Here is a 23,407-nt window from a genome sequence, read left to right as displayed (position 1 = left end):
CAGTCGGTGAGCTGGAAGTTGCAAACGCTGCTGAAGCACGGCAAGGGCAGCGGAAGCTGTAGCTGACTTCCTAAAATGGGCACACACGCGGCGTACTTTGACAAGCAGATCTGGGTAGGTTTTGAGAAACCTCTGAATCTCGAGGTTAAACACATGGGCCAGGCATGGTACGTGTGTGAGCTCGCCTTGCTTCAGAGCCGCCACCAGGTGTCATCACTAGTGTCAGCGGTGTCAGCCACAGATATGCCTGCTTTTTCAGAGCTGTCCCACAACTCTTCAGCGTTGTGCGGTTTGTCACCTTAGCATATTCGCTTCAGCACAGCCTGTTGCCGCTTGGCCGAGGAAGTGCTTCCAGCTTGTCACTAATGTGGTCATTTCGGAGATGAAGGCAGAAGAAGAGGAAGAGGAGGTGCAGGAGCTGTAGAATGTGAGGGCAACCCTGATTGACCCAGGACCGCAATCCTCTGTTCCAAGGTCCGACTGGGTCCCGGCTTCCACTATATTAACTCAGTGTGCCATCAGCGAGATGTACCATCCCTGCCCACAAGCACTTGTCCACGTGTCCGTGGTTAGGTGGACTTTCCCAGTAACTGCATTGTTGATGGTACGGCTAATGTTATGGGACACGTGCTCGTGTAATGCGGGGACTGCACACCGGGAGAAATAGTGGCGGCTCGGGACCGAGTACCGAGGGACGGCCGCCGCCATCAGGTTTGCGGAAAGCTTCCGTCTCCGAGACCATAAAAGGTATTCACAAAATGTGTGAATTTAGTAGTGTGGCCTGTGGGGCGTTGGCTGCGTATTTGCGCTTGCTTTCCAAGAACTGGGGTAGGTACAACTGAACGCTGTGCTGGGACAAGGACGTGGATGTGCTTGCTGATAGGGCTAATTGAGAGTGTGTAACGACACGTGCAGGGCGGGAGGTATCTTGGCATGCACCATGGTCAGGGAATTGACGTGCATGCACAACAGCGGAAGAAGCAGTGGTGTCACCTGCAGACACTGTTCATGGACTGTGGGGTTCTGCCTACTAGTCAGGTGCTTTGCTGCAATGTGCCTGATCATCCCGGTGGTGGTCAGGCTGATAGTTTTGCTACCTCTGCTGATGCTGGCCTGGCAGGTGGTGCAAATGGCCTTTTTGGGGTTATCGGCAGAGTCTTTAAAAAACAACCAGACTCGAGAAGACCTAACAGTTGTACTGGCAACTTCCGTCATGTTGGCGTTACGAGGAACGCTTTCTGGCCTTGTGTCTGCAGCCACCACACTGCTTCTCCCTGCCTGTTGTGGTGCTACGCCTCCCTCCCCCTGTGTGCTGCTGTCCTCGCTCTGTATGTCCCCCTGCCAGGTTGGGTCAGTTACTATATCATCCACCACCTTGTCTTCCACTTCTGCACCCTGGTCCTCCTCCTGACTTTCTGGCAATTGTGTCTAATCATCATCATCGACCTCTTGCGACTGTAATTGCACTTTCCCACCGTGGCTGCTCCAAACTTGGGCATCGCTACACGCCTTCTCCTCTTGACTTGCTTGAAGCTGGCCGGACGAGAGGCCCGAATCTACAGATAAAAAAAGTGAACAGTTCTTCTGAGTGTCCAAGTGTGGGATCAGTTGTCTCCGCGCACTCGGCATGGTGGGAGGAAGGAGGAACAGGGTGAGGAATATGCAGTCCAGACTCACGGCTACTGAGACTTGACCATGTGGAAGACAGGGTAATGGTGGTGGCAAAGTGACTGGAAGCATTATCTGCTATCCAACCAACAACCTTTTGACACTGCTCTGGGTTCAATAGTGGTGTAGTGCAGTCTCCTAGTATTTGGGACAGGAAGGTCGAGCGACAAAATGTGGGTGTTTGTTGTGGCACAATTTCAGCTTTCCCACGGCCACGTCCTCGGCCTCTGCATACACCATCACGTCAACTTCCTGGTCCCTTGCTACGCACCTTGCCCATTTTAAATGGAGGACACTATTTTCCACGTTCACGAGAAATGGCTGATTTTGGAACACTGTTATATGTGATATATTTGACAGAGAACCACAGTTTTAAATAGCAGGCCTTTAATTTACTAATATTATTCTACACAGAGACCTAGTGTGACTAGCTTTACCGACACACTACAACAAAATGAAAATGGAAGAAATGGCTGATTTTGGAACACTGTTATATGTGATATGTCTGACAGAGAACCACGATTTTAAAAAGCAGCCTTGTAATTTACTAATACTATTCTTCACAGAATAGCTATTGTGAATAGCTTGACCGACACACTGCAACAGAATGGTAAAGGAGGCCAATATTTTCCACGTTCAGTTCAAATTTCTGGATTTTTATCGCTGAAATATGGAACAGATCTGGCTGTATTCTACAGTGTTAACAAGTAAATGGAGCAGAAAAACGGTGTACTCTGGATTGCTTTTTAAGCAAATAACCAGGATTAAGATAACAAAAAATTGCCCTGGCCCCTGATATATGGGGCTACGTCTACAAATATCTGTAATTATTACAGCAGCAGCAAACAGGACATTCAATGGACCCTCTTGTGCTATATGCACTGCAGTCTTCCACATACCGTGCCTGCCTGCCTGCATAACTCCTGCCTAGCACTGATTATATGCAGCTGGATTAGTCCTCAGAAGGACTCTTAGTTTAGATGAAGAGATATATATCCTCAGAAAAATATATATAGATATATATATATCCTCAGAAACTCCCAAAGCTCCTTCTGCACTAAAGGTACCAAATTATGGGTGGAAACCGTATGCACCAAAGAACGGTGACCTGCCAAGTGGATTCTTGACAATGATTATTAATGGCAAATTCTGCCAGAGGTAAGTAGGATGCCCAATCCTCCTGATTTTCGGAGACAAAACACTTGAGGTAGGTCTCCGAATTCTTACTGACACGCTCCGTCTGTCCATTCGACTGAGGGTGGAAGGCAGAGGTAAAGGACAGCTACACCCCCAGTCAAGAACACAATGCTTTCCAGAACTTGGAAACAATCTGGATCCCTCGATCTGAACCATGTTGGAGGGAACCCTGTGAAGCTTCACAATCTCATTTATAAACACCTGAGCAAGTGTCTTGGCATTTGGAAGTGCAGGTAATGTGACAAAGAGGTTCAGTAAAATGGTTCAATCTACAACCACCAAAACCATAGTTTTGCCTGCAGAAACCGGTAGGTCAGTAATAAAATCCATGGACAAGTGTGTCCATGGCCTACTAAGTATAGGTAGCGGAAGAAGAATAGCAGACGGACAGGTGTGCGAAACCTTAGAACGCGCGCAAATATTACAAGCAGATACGTGTTCAATCACATCCCGATGCAACCCCGGCAACCAAAAACGACGAGAGAGAAGGTCCGCAGTTACCTTACCACCTGGATGACCAGCAAGCACAGAGTTGTGGTGTTCATTAATTACTTTGCGGTGCAAATTAGATGGTACAAATAACCTTCTTGAAGGGCAGTAGACAGTGGCGTCCCCCTGAGCCTCCAACACCTCATCCTCCAGTTCAGGATACAATGCCGAAATGACTACCCCTTTCTGTAATATCGGGGCAGGGTTCTCATGGTCACCACCACCAGGGAAGCTCCGGGACAAAGCATCAGCCTTGACATTTTTGACCCCTTGGCGAAAAGTGACAATAAAATTGAACCTAGTAAAAAAAGGGTCATCTGGCTTGCCTAGGGTTTAGACGTTTAGCTGACTGGAGATATGACAGGTTCTTATGGTCAGTAATAACAGTCATAGAATGGACAGCCCCCTCCAACCAATGTCGCCATTCTTCGAACGCCAATTTGATCACCAAAAGTTTCCTATTACTCACATAATTTCTGTCAGCCGAAGATAATTTTTTTTAGAAAAGAAGGCGCATGGACGCCATTTACCAGGGGACGGACCCTGAGACAACACAGCCACAACCCCCACATTGGACGCATCAACCTCTGCAATAAATGGTTGGCAAACATCTGGCTGACTGAGTATAAGTGTCGTGGATAAACAAGTCTTCAAGGAAGAAAAAGCCTGGAGGGAGGCATCTGATCATTTGGAAAAATCAGACCCCTTCCTAGTTATGTCAGTAAGGGGTTTCACGATTACTGAGTAATTTTGGATGAATTTCCGGTAGAAATTAGAAAAGACCAGAAAACGTTGTAGAGCCTTCAGGTTCTTGTGACGGTCCCAATCAAGGACTGCATGGATCTTCTCCGGATCCATCTGAAAACCCGAAGATCACAACAAGTACCCGAAGAACTGCACTTCCTGGACAGCGAAAGCACATTTTTCTAGGTTGGCATAAAGTTTGTTATCCATTAGTATCTGGAGTACCTGTTTAACATGCCCCTGATGTGTCTCAAAATCAGGTGAAGAAATCCGGGGAGCAGGAATATCTAGGGCGCCCCTAGATTTAGGGATAGGGAAGGAGCCCTTAGCCCCAGTATAGCAAACCTCCGTCACATGACATTAACACGGGCCATACCATTTTTTATGCATTATGGATGCTATTACTGCTCTGGCTGGGCAACTGCAGCAACTCTGCTTGGAGGTGGCAGATCTTCGCTCTGTTGTTTCATGGTCACAGCTGTTCAGTGTTGGCCACTCCCCTCTCCTATATACTCACTTCTAGCTATCAGGGATGCCAATGTTCGTTTTATACTGCCTGGTGTGGAGTTGAAGGTGATTGTTGAAGAAGCGTTTGGTGTGTTGATCTAAGGATTGTTGCTTGGTTATTTGTCTGTTTGCATATCCTCATACTCTCCTATTTTGTTGTTCCTTTAATTTTACTTCCCGGTATTCCACTCTGTTGTTTGTGAGTGCATATTTGTATTATTGGAATTTTCATTTATCCCTGTACGTCTACCCTTGTTAGTCTAGTTGGTGTATTCTTATATACAACTACTCCCCACTTCCCTGGGTGAGGAAGAGGACAGATGAGGACTGGTTCAGGAGCTCAGCAAGGTACGTAGCCCTGGCATCTTCACCATTAGAAGTAATCTGGGGAGCAGGGATAGCTTGGGCGCACCTAGCTTTAGGGATAGGGAAAGAGCCCTTAGCCCCAGGATATCAAACTACCGTCACGTAACTATCTTATCAGAGAAATCTACTTCTTTCTCCTGTTGGACATGTCGTTTATTCTCAAAATTCTAAATTCTCTGGTAAAATTTGTCTTGAGTGAATAAATATTTTTGTATTACTGAGATGGGAAATGGCAGTTGCTACTGACAAGATTCTATTTTAGTACGGAGGAGCAGGGAAGAGGGAGCAGTGACAGGCAAAGTTCCTCCCTCCCATCGACATAGAATCTTATAAAAATCCAACTATCATCTCCGATCACCGTAATATAAAAATCTGTCTTCACTGAATACAGATTTTACCCTAGCAGTGAGAATTTTGCAATTGAAAGATCAGTCTAGGAAAAGAAAGAAGCGTATTTGTCTGATAAGACATATTACATAGTTGCTTATTTTCATGTGAACTATTGATATATCAATAAAAACTAAAATCGACTGTTACTCTTTAACCCCTTAAGCCCCGCGGGTGGTTTGCACGTTAATGACCGGGCCAATTTTTACAATTCTGACCACTGTCACTTTATGAGGTAATTACTCTGGAACGCTTCAACGGATCCCCCTGATTCTGAGATTGTTTTTTCGTGACATATTGTACTTCATGATTGTGGAAAAATTTCTTCGATATCACTTGTGTTTATTTGTGAAAAAAACGGAAATTTGGCGAAAATTTTGAAAATTTTGCAATTTTCAAAATTTGAATTTTTAAGCCCTGAAATCAGAGCGATATGTCACACAAAAGAGTTAATAAATAACATTTCCCACATGTATACTTTACATCAGCACAATTTTGGAACCAAAATTTTTTTTTGTTAGGGAGCTATAAGGGTTAAAAGTTGACCAGCGATTTCTCATTTTTCCAACAAAATTTACAAAACCATTTTTTTAGGGACCACATCACATTTGAAGTCACTTTGAGGGGTCTTTATGACAGAAAATACCCAAAAGTGACACCATTCTAAAAACTGCACCCCTCAAGGTGCTCAAAACCACATTCAAGAACTTTATTAACCCTTCAGGTGCTTCACAGGAATTTTTTGAATGTGGAAGAAAAAAATGAACATTTAACTTTTTTCACAAAAATGTTACTTTAGACCCAATTTTTTTTATTTTCACAGGGGTAACAAGAAAAAATGGACCCCAAAATTTGTTGTGCAATTTCCCCTGGGCACGCAGATACCCAATATTTGGGGAAAAAACACTGTTTGGGCGCACGGCAGGGCTCGGAAGGGAAGGAGCGCCATTTGACTTTTTGATTGTAAAATTTGCTTGAATAATTAGCGGACGCCATGTTGTGTTTGGAGAGCCCATGTGTGCCCAAACTTTGGAGCTCCCCCACAAGTGACCCCATTTTGGAAACTAGACCCCCCAAGGCACCTTTCTAGATGCATAGTAAGCACTTGGAACCCCCAGGTGCTTCACAAATTGATTCGTAACAATGAAAAAGTGAAAAAAAAGACACTTTTTCATTTTTATGAATCAATTTGTGAAGCACCTGAGGGTTCCAAGTGCTCACAATGCATCTAGATAGGTGCCTTGGGGGGTCTAGTTTCCAAAATGGGGTCACTTGTGGGGGAGCTCCAATGTTTGGGCACACAGCGGCTCTCCAAACGCAACATGGTGTCGCTAACAATTTGAGCAGATTTTCCGTTAAATTTGTTAGAGGACACCATGTTGCATTTAGAGAGTCCCTGTGTGCCCAAACATTGGAGCTCCCCCACAAGTGACCCCATTTTGGAAACTACACCCCCCAAGGCACCTATCTAGATGCATAGTGAGCACTTGGAACCCCCAGGTGCTTCACAAATTAATTCGTAACAATGAAAAAGTGAAAAAAAAAACACTTTTTCATTTTTATGACTCAATTTGTGAAGCACCTGGGGGTTCCAACTGCTCACTATGCATCTAGATAGGTGCCTTGGGGGGTCTAGTTTCCAAAATGGGGTCACTTGTGGGGGAGCTCCAATGTTTGGGCACACAGGGACTCTCTAAATGCAACATGGTATCCGCTAACAAATTGAATGGAAAATCGGCTCAAATTGTTAGCGGACGCCACATTGCGTTTGGAGAGCCCCTCTGTGCCCAAACTTTGGAGCTCCCCCACAAGTGACCCCATTTTGGAAACTAGATCCCCCAAGGCACCTTTCTAGATGCATAGTAAGCACTTGGAACCCCCAGGTGCTTCACAAATTGATTCGTAATAATGAAAAAGTGAAAAAAAAAACACTTTTTCATTTTTATGAATCAATTTGTGAAGCACCTGGGGTTCCAAGTGCTCACTATGCATCTAGATAGGTGCCTTGGGGGGTCTAGTTTCCAAAATGGGGTCACTTGTGGGGGAGCTCAAATGTTTGGGCACACAGGGACTCTCCAAATGCAACATGATATCCGCTAACAATTTGAGCCGATTTTCCATTCAATTTGTTAGCGGATACCATGTTGTATTTAGAGAGTCCGTGATGTGCCTAAACAGTGGAGCTCCCCCACAAGTTTCCCCATTTTGGAAACTATACCCCTCAAGGATTTTATTAAGGTGTATAGTGAACATTTTGAACCCAGAGGTACGGCACATTATTTGTTTACATTAGGTCATCATATTGAATAAGTTGTCATTATTCTTGAGCGCAAGTGCTCGCTACTTGAGTTTGCATCGGGTACTCAGGTATGCACCATGTACAGCGTGTGCTCGAGTGACATGCTCGAGTCCCTGCTCCGCATGTTTCACGGTTATTAGACACCCAAAAAAAAACATGCGGGGATCGCTCGTGCATGGCAGGCAATCCCCGTAAAGTTTTTTGGCCGCGAAGCATATGGGGCAGAGACTCGAGCATGTCACTCAAATACCCACGATACTCAATGCATACCAGAGCACCCGATGCAAACTCAAGTAGCAAGCACTTGCTCTCAACACTAGTCGCCATATCGTCATCTTTTTCTCTTACTTTTGAAAAAAATCCCAACCCCAGCCCTAACCCTAGCACAACCCTAGCCCCAGCACAACCCTAGCCCCAAACCCAGCCCTAACCCTAGCCCAATCCTAACCCAAGAGTTTATTTTTGACGCCGTTCCTTGTGCGGTATAAGTGATTAGACGACTTTATTCTTCGGGTCGGTGTGATTACAGCAATGCCAGAATCATATGGGGTTTTTATGACTGACAGCTGTCACACACTAAAAGACGCATTTTTTGTAAAATCTAGTTTTTGCATCGCCATATTTTGAGAGCTATAATTTTTCCAGATTTTGGCAGACAGTCATGTGACGGCTCGTTTTTTGCGGGATGACTTGACGTTGTTATTGGTGCCATTTTCAGGCACGTGACATTTTTTGATCGCTTTCTATTCCGATTTTTGGGAGGCAGAATAAACAAAAACCAACAATTCAGGAATTGTTTTTTTTTTTTTTTTTATTCCGTTCCGTGTGTGGTAAAATTGATGAGGTAGCTTTATTCTTCGGGTCAGTACGTTTACAGCGGTACCACATTTGTATCATTTTTCTATGTTTTGGCGCTTATACACAATAAAAGCTATTTTATAGAAAAAAATATTTTTTAGTATCGCTTTATTCTGAGAGCTATAACTTTTTTATTTTTCGGCTGATGGAGCTGTATGGCAGCTTGTTTTTTGCGGGACGAGATGACGTTTTCAGCGGTATCATTTTTATTTATATGCGTCTTTTTGATCGCGTGTTATTCCACTTTTTGTTTGGCGGTATGGTGATAAAGCATTGTTTTTTGCTTCGTTTTTTTTTTTTTTTTTACCGTGTTCACTGAAGGGGTTAACTAGTGGGACAGTTTTATAGGTCAGGTTGTTCCGGACGCGGCGATACCAAATATGTGTACTTTTATTGTTTTTTTTTTATTTTTTTTATAATAATATTTATTGATGGGTACATTATATTTTTATTTTTGGTGTATTATTTTTTTTATTTTTTTTATAATATTTTTGCACATTTTTTTTTTTTTTTTCCACTTTCACACAGTTTATACACTTTATTACTTTGTCCCACTCTGGGACTTTCACTTTTTTTTTTCTGATCGCCTGCATGGCACAGGAATGGAGCACCATCCCTATGCCATGAAGGCTGTCAGAAGTGCACAGTGTGAAGATTGCTTGGAGATGCACTGCGCATGTCCAAGCAATCTTCCTGCAATCTGGTGACCCGGATGTTGTCATGACGACATCGGGTCGTCATGGCAACACCCGGGAAGCCTTTGCAGACTGCGCTGGAAGCCGGAAGAGGAGGTGAGTATCGCCGATCACCTCCCCTTGCCCCCGCAATGCCGCGATCGACTTTGATCGACTTCGATCGCAGCATCTCGGGGGTTAATGTGCTGGGAGCGGTGCAGGACCGCTCCCTGCACATAGTACCGGGTGTCAGCTGTGACAATCAGCTGACACCCGGCGGCGATCGCGCCCGCACAGCCTGTGTGCGCGCGCGATCGCGATGACGTACTAATACGGGTCTGGCTCTTAAGTCCCAGGGCACAGACGCGTATTAGTACGTCAGATGTTATTAAGGGGTTAAATTTTTATGCTTTTAAATCTGATAGTGATACCACACAAAATAGTTAATAATTAACATTTACCGTATTTCTAGTTTAGGTCGGCAGCATTTTTCCAACATCCCGTTTTATTTTTTCAACATCCTTTTATTTTTTTCGGATGATAGAAGGTACAGTTTTAGTAACAAGTTTTTATATGTTCAATTAAATTTACAAAACCTAGTTTTACGGTAAAAAAATCACTTTTGAAATAACTTTGAGGGGCCTACATTTTAGAAAACTGCACTCGTCATGGTATCAAAAACCAGTTTCAGGAATTAACATAAAGTGGAATGTAAAAATGATTATTATTTTTTCACTACAATGTTGATGTAGCTCCAATTTTTTTTGTCACAAATGGTAATAGGAAATGAAAGGACCTTACAGATAATTTTCTAACTTCTCTTGAATCCGACAATACCCTATATATGGTTGTACACTACTCTCTGGGCACATGGCAGGGCTCAGCAGGGAAAGAGTGTCATTTAGCTATTGAATTGCAGAGTTTTCTGGAATAGTTTGCAGGCACAATGTAAAGGGGGCCATGCTCACGGGCATCTGGTAGCTCAAAAGATGGCTACCACGAACAGACTTGGCGCTATCCACTCTGCTTTCCAGATCTCAAGGATTGTCTTAACCTTTACCATTTAACCCCTATACATAGAACTGGACTTCGACAGGGACCCATACACTGTGGCCATGTCGTTAGCTGCTGTTCGGTTGTGCGAAATGATAAGAGTAGTCCGTAAACGGGCCGAGGTCACAACAGGTAACAAATACACAAGCCGGGAGCTGAGCACAGAGGACTGAACCAGAGGAGAACAAGGATGGATCTGGCAGCTTCCGGCAATATGCTTCCAGCTTTAGTAGGGTGTGGTGATTTCCAATTGGCTGAAGTAGGGAGCAGATTACTCCAGCTGGACAGCACACCCATACTGCCAGACTGGATGGTACTACAGGTACCATGCACCCTAATCTTAGTGGCTGGACAGAGCCTGCGCCGCCCAGAGCTTCTGGTTCTGACGTCTTCTCCATCACCACCCACAGAATAAATAAGGCGGCAACTGATGATATTTATAATAAAAAAAAAAAAAGTGTCCTACATATATGCACTACTCACAGCTGTCTATGCAAGTATAACAATCAAAAGGGGTAAGCGTATAAGATAGGCAACAGCTCAGCACTCACCCAAATCACAGCAGGATTCCACATTGCAATATATAATTTTCTTCTACTGGACAGTATAGTTCAGATAGACTTGTGTTTATCCTATACATTATATATGTACTCTGATACCTTTCCTCGGTGATTCCATGCCTGTTTATAAAGAAACTGCCTTGTTATATATTATGAGTGTGGCTACGATTTCTAAGTCCCTAGGTGTTCTAATTTACTTTTATTGTACATCACCAATTATGTTTTTCTATATAATGACTATGATTTCTTTTGTTCAGAGATGAAATTGTCATGATAAAGACCGACAAATAGTCGAAAACGTTGGCTTATGTTCTGTTCCGCCAGAGGGGCTATATTTGTTCAATAAAGCATTCAAAACTATCACCATTGGAGTGCCAAAGTTCTTTTATCTATTTTGAAGTTACATTTTCTTCAGAGCACCCAACAGGAAACAGTGAGCGACCCCTCATTTGTATCTATAGTGCATAGTTCCAACACATAAAGTGATAGTCAACAATATAATAGATACCATTACCTCTATAGAACTGCTAAATCATAGAAGAGAGCACAACCGCTGCATGCACCGTTTCTTCACCCCAACGCACGTTTTGTTTATATTGCTTCCTCAGGGGGCGTGCACGGGGGGACGGTGGATGCCGCGGTTGTTTTTATTATTATACATTGCTCTGCTGTGAGTTGGGTGAGTGCTGGGCTGTTGCCTATTTTAGACATTTACCCCTTTTGATTGTTATACTGGCGACTCATGATAGTAGCATACATCGCAGGAGCAGATTCCAGAGGAGATGTGATGCACCATAAATAAAGTGACTCCATTTTGGAAATTAAAACCCTCAGTGAATTCATCTGTAGTAGTGACAATTTTGATTCCACAGGTACTTTCCGGAAATTAGTGGATATTGAATAGTGAAAATTGCAAATATGCGATTTTATTACCCAACATATAGTGTCCAGATGTTCTCTAGGAGACATGCGAACTGTAAATTGTTAAGTGGGTTCCCTCACTATAGTAATGCCAAATACATGGAGACTAAACATGGTTTGAACACACTGCAAGGCGAGGGGGAGATTTGACTTTGGGAGAGCGGATATTGCTGGATTGGGTTATGGAAGCCATGTTGCTTTTCAATAGCCTTTGAGCCACTAATAATGTGGAAACCTCTGTTTTTCCATTGACAGATTATGGATCTGAGTGGAGGCGTGTTTTTGCAGGATGAGTTGAACTTTTTATTGGTATTATTTTCACCTACATAACATTTTTTGGAGTTTTTTTTACTCCATATTTGGGAGGCAGAATGAACAAACAGTTGAACACCATGCTCTACTAGTTTGTGATATGAAGTTTTCTATTATCATAGAATCATAGAATCATAGAATGGTAGAGTTGGAAGGGACCTCCTGGGTCATCTGGTCCAACCCCCTGCTCAAAGCAGGATTCACTAGATCATCTCAGACAGATGTCTGTCCAGCCTCTGTTTGAAGACGTCCATTGAAGGGGAACTCACCACCTCTCGTGGCAGCCTGTTCCACTCATTAATCACCCTAACTGTCAAAAAGTTTTTTCTAATATCTAATCTGTGTCTCCTCCCATTTAGTTTCATCCCATTGCTTCTAGTCTTTCCTTGTGCAAATGAGAATAAAGATGATCCTTCTACAATGTGACAGCGCTTGACATATTTGTAGACAGCTATTAAGTCTCCTCTCAGTCTTCTTTTTTGCAAGCTAAACATTCCCAAATCCTGCAACCGTTCCTCATAGGACATGGTTTGCAGACCAGTCACCATTCTGGTCGCTCTTCTCTGAACTTGCTCCAGTTTGTCTATGTCTTTTTTAAAATGTGGTGCCCAAAACTGTACACAGTATTCCAGATGAGGTCTGACCAAAGAGGAGTAAAGACCGATAATGACTTCACGTGATCTAGACTGTATGCTTCTGTTAATACATCCCAGAATTGTATTTGCCTTTTTTGCTGCTGCATCACACTGTTGACTCATGTTCAGTCTATGATCTATTAGTATACCTAAGTCTTTTTCACATGTACTGTTGCTTAGCTCTATTCCTCCCATTCTGTATATGCTTTTTTCATTTTTATTGCCCAGATGTAGTACTTTGCATTTTTCCCTGTTAAAAACCATTCTGTTGGTTGCTGCCCACTGCTCCAGTTTATTTAGGTCTTTTTGAATCCTCTCTCTCTCTTCTCTAGTATTAGCTATCCCTCCTAGCTTTGTGTCATCAGCAAATTTAATCAGTTTACCCTCAATTCCTTCATCTAAATCATTGATAAAGATGTTGAACAATACAGGTTAGTCTGTGAACTGTCATTGTCTTGGTGAATAATTCAATTTTCTACATAATTTGCCATTTTTTACTGAAATTTTGTAGAAATCTTAAAATATATAAATTTTGAGTATATTTTATTAAAAAATAATTGCTTTTATTGGCAGATGACTGTACCAGATCAGAGAGACAACTGACCTCTTCAGTTTTTATATCAGATGACCTTGAGATCACACAGAATACGATTGAAGTGAATGCCATTTCTCCAGTCATATCATTATCCCTTCACAGCAAAGATCTGTCATCGGATCCTTTGAAACAGGTCCTAACTTCTGATTCATTATCGACTACTAAGAGAAAAAAAGTCACAAAATAGGCATTAAAAAACAACCTGCTCCTAAAGCAAAGAAGCCATTTTCACATTCAGAATATGTAAAAAGTTTTCCCCTCGATACGTCTTTTGTTAAAAAAAAATTGTTTAAAAATTCACACAGGGGGGAATAGATTTTGTTGTTACAAGTGTGGGAAATATTTTAACCAGAAATCAAATCTTGTTAGGCATAAAAGAATTCATACTAGAGAGAAGCCACATTCATGTTCAGAATGTGGGAAATGTTTTGTACAGAAATCACATCTTTTTAGACACTTGAGAAGTCACACAGGGGAAAAGCCATATTCATGTTTAGAATGTGGGAAATGTTTTGGATGTAAATCACATCTTGTTACACATCAAAGAATTCATAAAAGGGATAAGGCATATTCATGTTCAGAATGTGGGAAATATTTTACCTGGAAATCTATTCTTGTTAGTCACCAGAAAATACACACAGGGAAGAAGCCTTTTTCATGTTCAGAATGTGGAAAATGTTTTGTACAGAAATCATCTCTTGTTACACACCAGAGAAGTCACAAAGGTGAGAAGTCATATTTATGTTCTGAATGTGGGAAAAGTTTTGCACATAAATCATCTCTTGTTAGACATCAAAGCATTCACACAGGGGAGAAGCCATATTCATGTCCAGAATGTGGGAAATGTTTTTCACGTAAATCACATCTTGTTACACATCAAAGAATTCATAAAAGGGATAAGGCATATTCATGTTTAGAATGTGGGAAATGTTTTAACTGGAAATCTATTCTGGTTATTCATCAGAGAATACACACAGGGGAGAAGCCTTTTTTATGTTCAGAATGTGGAAAATGTTTTTTAAATAAATCATCTCTTGTTAAACACCAGAGAAGTCACAAAGGGGAAAAGTCATATTTATGTTCTGAATGTGGGAAAAGTTTTACACAAAAATCATCTCTTGTTATACATCAAAGAATTCACACAGGGGAGAAGCCATATTCATGTCCAGAATGTGGGAAATGTTTTGTAGATAAATCTCAACTTGTTGTACACCAGAGATATCACACAGGGGAGAAGCCATATTCATGTTCAGAATGTGGGAAATGTTTTGTAAATAATTCACGGCTTGTTTTACACCAGAGATATCACACAGGGAAGAAACCTTTTTCATGCTTAGAATGTGGAAAATGTTTTGTATTCAAATCAGCTCTTGTTACACACCAGAGAACTCACACAGGGGAGAAGCCATATTCATGTTCAGAATGTGAAAAATGTTTTACACAGAAATCAAAGCTTACTAACCACCAGAGAACTCACACAGGGGAGAAACTATATTTATGTTCAGAATGTGGGAAATATTTTAACGGGAAACAGAGTTTTGTTAGTCACATAAGAATTCACACAGGGGAAAGGCCTTTTTCATGTTCACAATGCGGGAAATGTTTTACACATAAAGCAAATCTTAACTCACACCAGAAAACTCACACAGGGGAGAAACCTTTTTCATGTTTAGAATGTGGGGCGTGTTTTAACTGGAAATCACATCTTGTTAGACACCATAGAATTCACACAGGGTAGAAGCCTTTTTTCATGTTCACAACGTGGGAAAAGTTTTAACCAAAGATGGTCCCTTCTTCAACATCACATCAAAAATCTCACGGGGGGGAGCCATTATCATACCTAGAATGTGAGAAATTATTTACTGGAAAATTGTATTTTGTTGACCATAAAAAATAACTCTCATAGGGAAAAACTATATATAAGTTATTGATAAGTTGTACAGAAACCATATAACAGACAACCGTATAATTAAATGAGAAAGGGAAAAAAATCTTGCTAATAAGTAATTCCCTCTCATAGTCCAGAGACAGCTTCCTGTGATGCTGATTAACCCCTTAGTGACAGCCGATTTTAAAAGTAATGAACAAATCTCATTTTTCAATTGTGACTAGTGAGTGTCACTCAGGAATGCTTCTATGTAACCTGGTGATTCTGCGATTGTTTTTTTTCAGAATATATTGTACAATGTTAACTGTAAATTTAGGTTAATGTTTTTCGTTTTATGAAAAATGATGACATTTATGACTGTTTATATCCTTAAACCAGATAGCCATACCGCGCACAATAGTTAATAAATTCAGTTTACCATATGTCTACTTTGTCATTTAATTTTTCTTTTTTTTTCAAGGAAATTTACAAATACAATTTTTACGGACCTATTCAGTTTTGAACGGACTTTGAGGGACCTATATATTGGAAACCTCCAGAAGTGATACCATATTAAAAACTGCACCGCTTAAATTGTTCTAAACTGCTGTTAGGAAATTTGTGGCTCAATAATTTTTTATTAAACAAAAAAGTAACTGCCCATTGATATAGGCATAGACAGGGGAGCAATGCATCAATAATATTAACAAATTATATATCGCATCATCAATTAAGTGTCGCATCCCCAACCCGCCAATTAACATATATACTAGTTCCTCCTTGATTGACTGTATTACTAATAAAACAACAGCATAATATTTATAACTAGTGTGATGTAGCAGACATCCCTTTAATGGTTCAGTGTGTTTGAATGACCATGTACCTTCCCCTTTAATTGACTGGTCACATGACCGTGACATCACACAGGTCCTTATGCACACAGAGGGTGTGGACACATGACTCTGACATCAGTTAAGGTCTTATCTGTGAGTGTGCTGCAAGATATATAAACCCTGGTGATTTGAGCAGTGTGCAGTGTGAGTGATGCAGGTGTGCAGTGTTCCTGTGAGAGAGGCATGAGGCCTGTTCCCCGGGTGGGTGGGACACTGTTTGTCTGAAGCCTAGTGAGGCCAAGTGAAGCCTGACAGCCTGAAAGGCCGAGACTGGATCCTGGGAGTGGATGCTAGTGGCTTGGAGGGCCAGAGGCTAGTGGACTCCTGGAGGCTGAAGCCTGGATCCTGTGTGGAGGTCAGTAAGCCTTGGAGGGCCAGAGACTAGAGACCCCATCTGGGAAACAAATGGACCAAAGCAGCTAAAGCCCGACGTAGGTAATACTATTTGTGTAATGGACATTTTCATGGACATTGTTTTATTATTACCTTGCGGGAGGCTGTAACTAGAGCCAAGTGGGCCGGTCTGCCACTTGGGCTCGTGGACTTTATATGTGTGTCGGGGGCCGCGGAGTTGGACCCAGAAATCAGCAGTTTATGGAGTTAATAAACTGCTGAGTTGAGAAATACCGGAAAAATATGGCTGGTGTGTTTTAAATTGACGCAGCGAAGCGAGTATCCCCCAGGATAATGACAAGCGCTGCCATACACTAGAAGCAAAATTAAATCCTAAAAGAGCCAGACATATCAGACATGTGGAAGAAAGGGGTGGAAAGGATCAGAGAGACTGAAAAACTAGGATAAAACAAGAGGAAGGGGAGTTGTGTAATGTTATATCACCGGCAACAGGTCCACCATGTTTCCAACCAATTTGCCAGTGCTTTCCCCATCAAAACGGAGAGGATATCCAGGTTTTAAACTCAGCAGAGTCTCTAAATGAGGTCCAAGGGAGCCGCGCTCTCATATATTTGTCGGAACTTCTATTAAGCCAATTGTCAGAGATCACCAATTCCTGCATATGAATCAACTTATCCAAGGCTTCTACCCATTGTAATTTAGAAGGAACAGAAGGCGATCTCCAATGTCTGGGGATAATTTGACAGGTTGTTGTTAAAAATAATCTAAATTTACCTTTTTTAATACTAGATATAGACATGGCTAAGAGAGAGAACAAGGCCACCTCTGGAGTATTTTGTATGTTGGTGCAAAATAATTTATTCAAAAGATCAATTATTGCAGCCCTGATCTTAAAGATTTGAGGGCATTTCCACCAAACATGCGTCATATTGCCAATGGCGGCATCATATCTCCAACATTTATTTGGAAGAGATGGGAACATATGATGTATGTTGTCCGGTGTCCTTTACCATCTAGAGATGATTTTCTCATTTGTCTCCTGAACGTGACAAGACAGTGATAGTTTATGGGCAAGCTCAAAGATTTTATTGCTTTCTGAGGGAGAGAAAGATTTCCCAAGCTCTCATTCCTAGCCAAGTTGAAATGTGTGTGAAGAGGACGAATCCCCCCCTCTTTTCCAAAGTCTGTATAACATAGAGTGATCCAGAACCACTGATTTGGTGCAAATTTCTTTGAATTCTGTCAGGGGTCTCAGCCAGCTCTCCTGACTCGGATTCGAACTAAAGAGACCTTAGATGGGCGATACTCCATCCAAGTCTTACCCACACTAGTCCCTGGTGAAGGTAAACTTGCCATTAACCTTAACCCATCCCCAGAAACTACATGTCGTATTTGAGGAATTGGCTCATCTATCAGAATCCGATGTCTAAATTTATTATGTATGTGAGGAGAATGTATTAGAGGGGACATTGGTCCCGGGTTTGACGAAATTTTGTATTTAAAAGCCAGTCTGTCCCACATAGTTAGTAGGGAAGTATACAACGGAGATATAAAAGAAACCCCGGCCCTGGAAGTTCGATCACCCCATAATAACCTGGGCAGTGCGCAAGGATTCAATTGTGTTTCTAGTGAGGTTCCAGGTTCTTTGGGTTTATGATGATGTTGAGAATGCAACTAAGAACAGATGCATTGTGGTATGCTGCAAAATCTGGAACTCCCATGCCTCCCCTACTACCCTTAGTTTGGTTCAAAACAGAGTATGAGAGTCTGGGTTTAGATATACCCCATATAAATTTGAAGGATATAGATCTGAGTTTCTGAAAGAAGGAACTAGGGAGTTTACAAGGGATAGTCTGAAATAGGTACAAAATTCTTGGTAGGATATCCATTTTTAATACATTAATTCGACCGAACCATTATACCGAAAGTCCAGACCAAGTTTTTAAGTCTTCCTCAATCCTTCTCAAGAGAGGGAGGAAATTAAGAGAATAAACCTGGGATGTGTGCGATGGAACATATACACACAGATATTTAATGGCTGTTTCATTCCACTTAAAGGGAAAGGTCGAACTAAGATGTGAAGTTCAGATTAAGAATTTCCGATTTGGAGATGTTTACCTTAAAATTAGATAGTGATGAAAACCTTTTTAATTCTGACAGAATTACAGGGATAGATATTCTTGGAGAGGAAACGTATAATAATAAGTCATCAGCAAAGATTGACAACTTATTTGTCTCCTCGCCTATCTGGATCCCAGGTATGGATGGGTTGTGTCTGATAGCGTTTGCCAGGGATTCCATTACTAAAATGTATAGTAGGAGCGAAAGCGGGCATCCCTATCATGTACCTTTGAATACTGTAAAGGGTCTGGAAACACCTCCTTTGACCCTAATCTGTGCCATAGGAGAGGTATATAGAGCCATAATATGTAAAATCATTTTGTCTGCCAACCCAATCTTCCCAATCCCAACTTACTCAGTCAAATGCTTTTTCAGCATTTATAGACAAGAGACATGACCCAATGTTACGGGATTTTGCCGCATTACTAATTGAGAATGTTTTAATTGTATTATCTCTCGCTTCCCTTCCTATCACAAATCCCACCTGATCTTTATGGATGATATTTGGAATCAGGGGTTGAAGTCTTAAAGCCAACAACTTAGAATATATCTTTAGGTCTATATTGATTTGGAGAAATAGGGTGAAAATTGTTGCAATGGGAATGATCTTAACCCGGTTTAGGTATCACTGTTATATGCGCTAGTAGGGACTGAGAGGGAAATATCTGACCCTGAGCAATGGAGTTGAATGATTGTAGCATAATTGGGGATATTTGTTCTTTGAAAAGCTTATAAAATCTGGGGGAGAATCCATTGGGTCCAGGACTCTTGCCTATTTTTAAGTTATTTATCACCTCCAAGATCTCTTCCTTTTTAAATTCTGACTCCAAATCTTGTGAATGTAAATGATCCAAAGGAGGGGGTGCATATAGGTTCAGGTATTCCATTATCTTTTTGTGTTTGTCTGATATCTTTACGTCTTTATTTATATTATATAGGGAGGAGTAATCAGATCTAAACTCTTCTATCATGTCCGATGGGATATGAACTAGGCCCTTAGTCGGGGAATTAATGGACGTAATATGTGAAGAAAATACCTGTGGATGTAGTGCCCGAGATAGCCATTTGCCACATTTATTCCCATACTCAAAGAAACCTTTATGGATTTTGTCTCGAATACATAATGATTTTCGTTCTAAAATCTGTAAGATCTGCTTTTGTATGTTTGAGATTTCAGCCTTAGTAATGTCTTATGAGGTAGTTTTATTTGACATCTCTAATGTGGACAGGGAGGACATGAGTGTTTTAAGAACCTTGAAATTTTCTTTTTTAATCCCAGCTCCATGGGCTATGAAGATACCTCTTATTATGCACTTCAGAGTTTACCATTTTATGGTGGCACTGGTATTGTCGTTTTTATGTACCTCAACAAACGTGGTTATTGCTTCTTCAATTTCATCTATGCATGTCTGATCTCTTAAGAGGTGATCATTTAGTCTCTAGGAAAATTTCCCGGGCCTTTGAGGTAAAATGTTTAACGATCCCATCACTGACGCGTGATCAGACCACATAAATGAACCTATAGAGCATGTAGGGGTATTATCTAAAAGGCTTTGTAAGACAAATAAGTAATCTATGTGACTGTATGAATTATGTATGCAAGAGTGGTGGCAAAAGTTCTTCAGGCCCAGATGGAGTACCCGCCACAGGTCTAACAAATTAAGTTGTTTAAGCTTTTTCCCTATCCTACGGACTATCGAGGAGGGGACAGACAACCTACCCACTGACGAGTAAACTGTGGGATCCATAGGAATATTTAAATCTCCCAAAATGATACAGGAACCGCCGGCAAATTCATCCAGATACCGCAAGACCCTCACACCGAAGGAAAACCTATAAAGAATCCACAAAAGTGGAGTCTAGCCCGATTACATAAATCAAACCAAAAAAAAAAGGGGGGGGGACAAAGACCTCTGATCTACAGTATATAATCACAGTAATTGAACCCTAGATGGATTTATAAGATATTATAACGATATATAAATTTAGCTAACGGTTCAAATAGATATCCAAGGAATAAAAAATAAATCAGAGAGCTCTTTGTCAGGAAAAAAACGCGGGATCGGTTTTAGCACAAAGTCAATTTTATTAGAGAAATATAATCATACACATAGAAAATCCACACATGATGAGAAAAGACAAATTGCTAAAATATTTGCAGCAGTAGTGTGTAATAAGGACCCATGGGAACACAGAGGATTCCCAGCCCTCAATCAGAGTTGGCAGAAATTAACCCCCCACAAACAGGCATAACAGCCTCCGAGGCAGCAAAGATTTGATTTAGATAGAAGTCAAAATGCGCTTAACAATAAGCACTAAAGAGATATAGCATGGCATAGTAAGATATCAGTAAAAGAGTGCTGTACCTGGAGACATATTAGCGTTGTGAGGGGAGGGCGCTATAGGGGTTTAAAGTTGACCAGCGATTTCTAATTTTTCCAACAAAATTTACAAAACCAATTTTTTTAGGGACCACATCACATTTGAAATCAGTTTGAGGGGGTCTTTATGATAGAAAATATCCAAAAGTGACACTATTCTAAAAACTGCACCCCTCAAGGTGCTAAAAACCACATTCAAGAACTTTATTAACCCTTCAGGTGCTTCATAGGAATTGGAATGTGGAAGAAAAAAATTAACATGTTACTTTAGACCCAATTTTTTTTATTTTCACAGGGGTAACAAGAAAAAATGGACACCAAAATTTGTTGTGCAAATTCCCCTGAGCACGCAGATACCCCATATGTGGGGAAAAAACACTATTTTGGCACATGGCAGGGTTCGGAAGGGTAGGAGCGCCATTTGACTTGTTGAATGTAAAATTTACTTGAATAATTAGCGGACGCCATGTTGCGTTTGGGGAGCCCCTCTCGTGCCTAAACAGTGGAAATCCCCCACAAGTGACACCATTTTGGAAACTAGACCCCTCAGGGAACTTATCTAGATGTGTAGTGAGCACATTGAACCCCCAGGTGCTTCACAAAATTTTATAACATTGAGCCGTTAAAATACAATTTTCACATTTTTCCCACAAAAATGTTTTTCAGAAAATAAAAAAATCTAACTTTTTCGACAAAAATGTTGTTTTAGCCCCAATTTTTTTATTTTCACAAGGGTAAGAGGAGAAAATGGACCCCAAAAACTTTTGTGCAATTTCTCCTGAGTACACAAATACCCCATATGTGGGGAAAATACAGTGTTTGGACGCACGGCAGAGTTCAGACGGGAAGGAGCACTGTGTGACTTTTTGAACGCAAAATTGGCTGGAATCGAGAGCGGACGCCATGTCACGTTTGGAGAGCCCCTGATGTGCCTAAATAGTGGAAATCCCCCACAAGTGACCCAATTTTGGAAACTAGACCCCTCAATGATTTTATCAAGGGGTATAGTGAACATTTTGAACCCAGAGGTACGACACAGAATTTGATAACATTAGGTCATCATTTTGAACAAGTTGTCATTAGTCTTGAGCGCAAGTGCTCGCTACTTGAGTTTGCATCGGTTACTCAGGTATGCACCATGTATCGCGCGTATTAGACACCCAAAAAAAACCATGCTGGGATCGCTCGTGCATGGCAGGCAATCCCCGCAAGGTTTTTTTGGCCGCGAAGCATATGGGGCGGAGACTCGAGCATGTCACTTGAGCACCCGCAATACTTGGTGCATACTCGAGAACCCGATGCAAACTCAAGTAGCGAGCACTTGCGCTCAACACTAGTCGCCATATCGTCATCTTTTTTTTTTTCCTTTTGAAAAAAATCCCAGCCCTAACCCTAGCCCAACCCTAACCCTAGCCTAACCCCAACCCTAACACAACCCTAACCCCAGCCCTAACCCTAGCACAACCCTAACCCTAGAGTTTATTTTTTACGCTGTTCCTAGTGCGGTATAAGTGATTAGACAACTTTATTCTTCGGATTGGTGCGATTACAGCGATACCAGAATCATATCGGGTTTTTATGATTGACAGCTGTCACACACTAAAAGACACATTTTTTTGTAAAATCTAGTTTTTGCATCGCCATATTTTGAGAGCTATAATTTTTCCATATTTTGGCCGACAGAGTCATGTGACAGCTTGTTTTGTTTTTTTGCGGGAGGAGTTGACGTTTTTATTGGTGCCATTTTCAGGCACGTGACATTTTTTGATCGCTTTCTATTCCGATTTTTGGGAGGCAGATTAAACAAAAACCAACAATTCAGGAATTGGTTTTATTTTTTCATTCTGTTCCGCATATGGTAAAATTGATAAGGTAGCTTTATTCTTCGGGTCAGTACATTTACAGCGGTTCCACATTTATATCGTTTTTCTATGTTTTGGCACTTTTACACAATAAAAGCTATTTTATAGAAAAAATTATTTTTTTGCATCGCTTTATTCTGAGAGCTATAACTTATATTATTCAGCTGATGGAGCTGTATGGCGGCTTGTTTTTTGTGGGACAAGATGACGTTTTCAGCGGTACCATTTTTATTTATATTCGTCTTTTTGATCGCGTGTTATTAAATTTTTTGTTTGGTGGTGTGATGATAAAGCATTGGTTTTTTTTTTTGGTTTTTTTTTACCGTGTTCACTAAAGGGGTTAACTAGTGGGTCAATTTTATAGGTCAGGTCGTTCCGGACGTGGAGATACCAAATATGTGTACTTTTATTGTTAGGTTTTTTTTTCATAACAATATTTATTGATGGGTACATTATATATATATATTTTTTTTTTTGGGTGGATTATTTTTTTCAATTTTTTTTTGTTACAATTTTTTTTTTAAACACTTTTTTTTACTTCTATTCTTTGTCCCACTATGGGACTTTCACTTTTTTTATTCTGATCGTCTGTATAGCATAGGGATGGAGCACCATCCCTGTGCTATAGAGGCTGCCAGCGCTGCAGATGCAGAAGATACTTTGG

General features: G+C 41.1%; 1 pseudogene; it reads left to right on the top strand.

The window, feature by feature from the left end:
* The window catches only part of LOC141271385 (uncharacterized), a 76,850-nt pseudogene that overhangs the window by 12,568 nt on the left and 40,875 nt on the right, over positions 1-23,407 (top strand).

Source organism: Phyllobates terribilis, unplaced genomic scaffold, assembly GCF_046119375.1.
Source record: "Phyllobates terribilis strain yellow unplaced genomic scaffold, ASM4611937v1 Scaffold_5__5_contigs__length_657084704, whole genome shotgun sequence".
Taxonomy (NCBI): Eukaryota; Metazoa; Chordata; class Amphibia; order Anura; family Dendrobatidae; genus Phyllobates; species Phyllobates terribilis.
The sequence above is the reverse complement of the archived record's forward strand: the minus strand, read 5'-3'. Positions and strand labels throughout refer to the sequence as shown.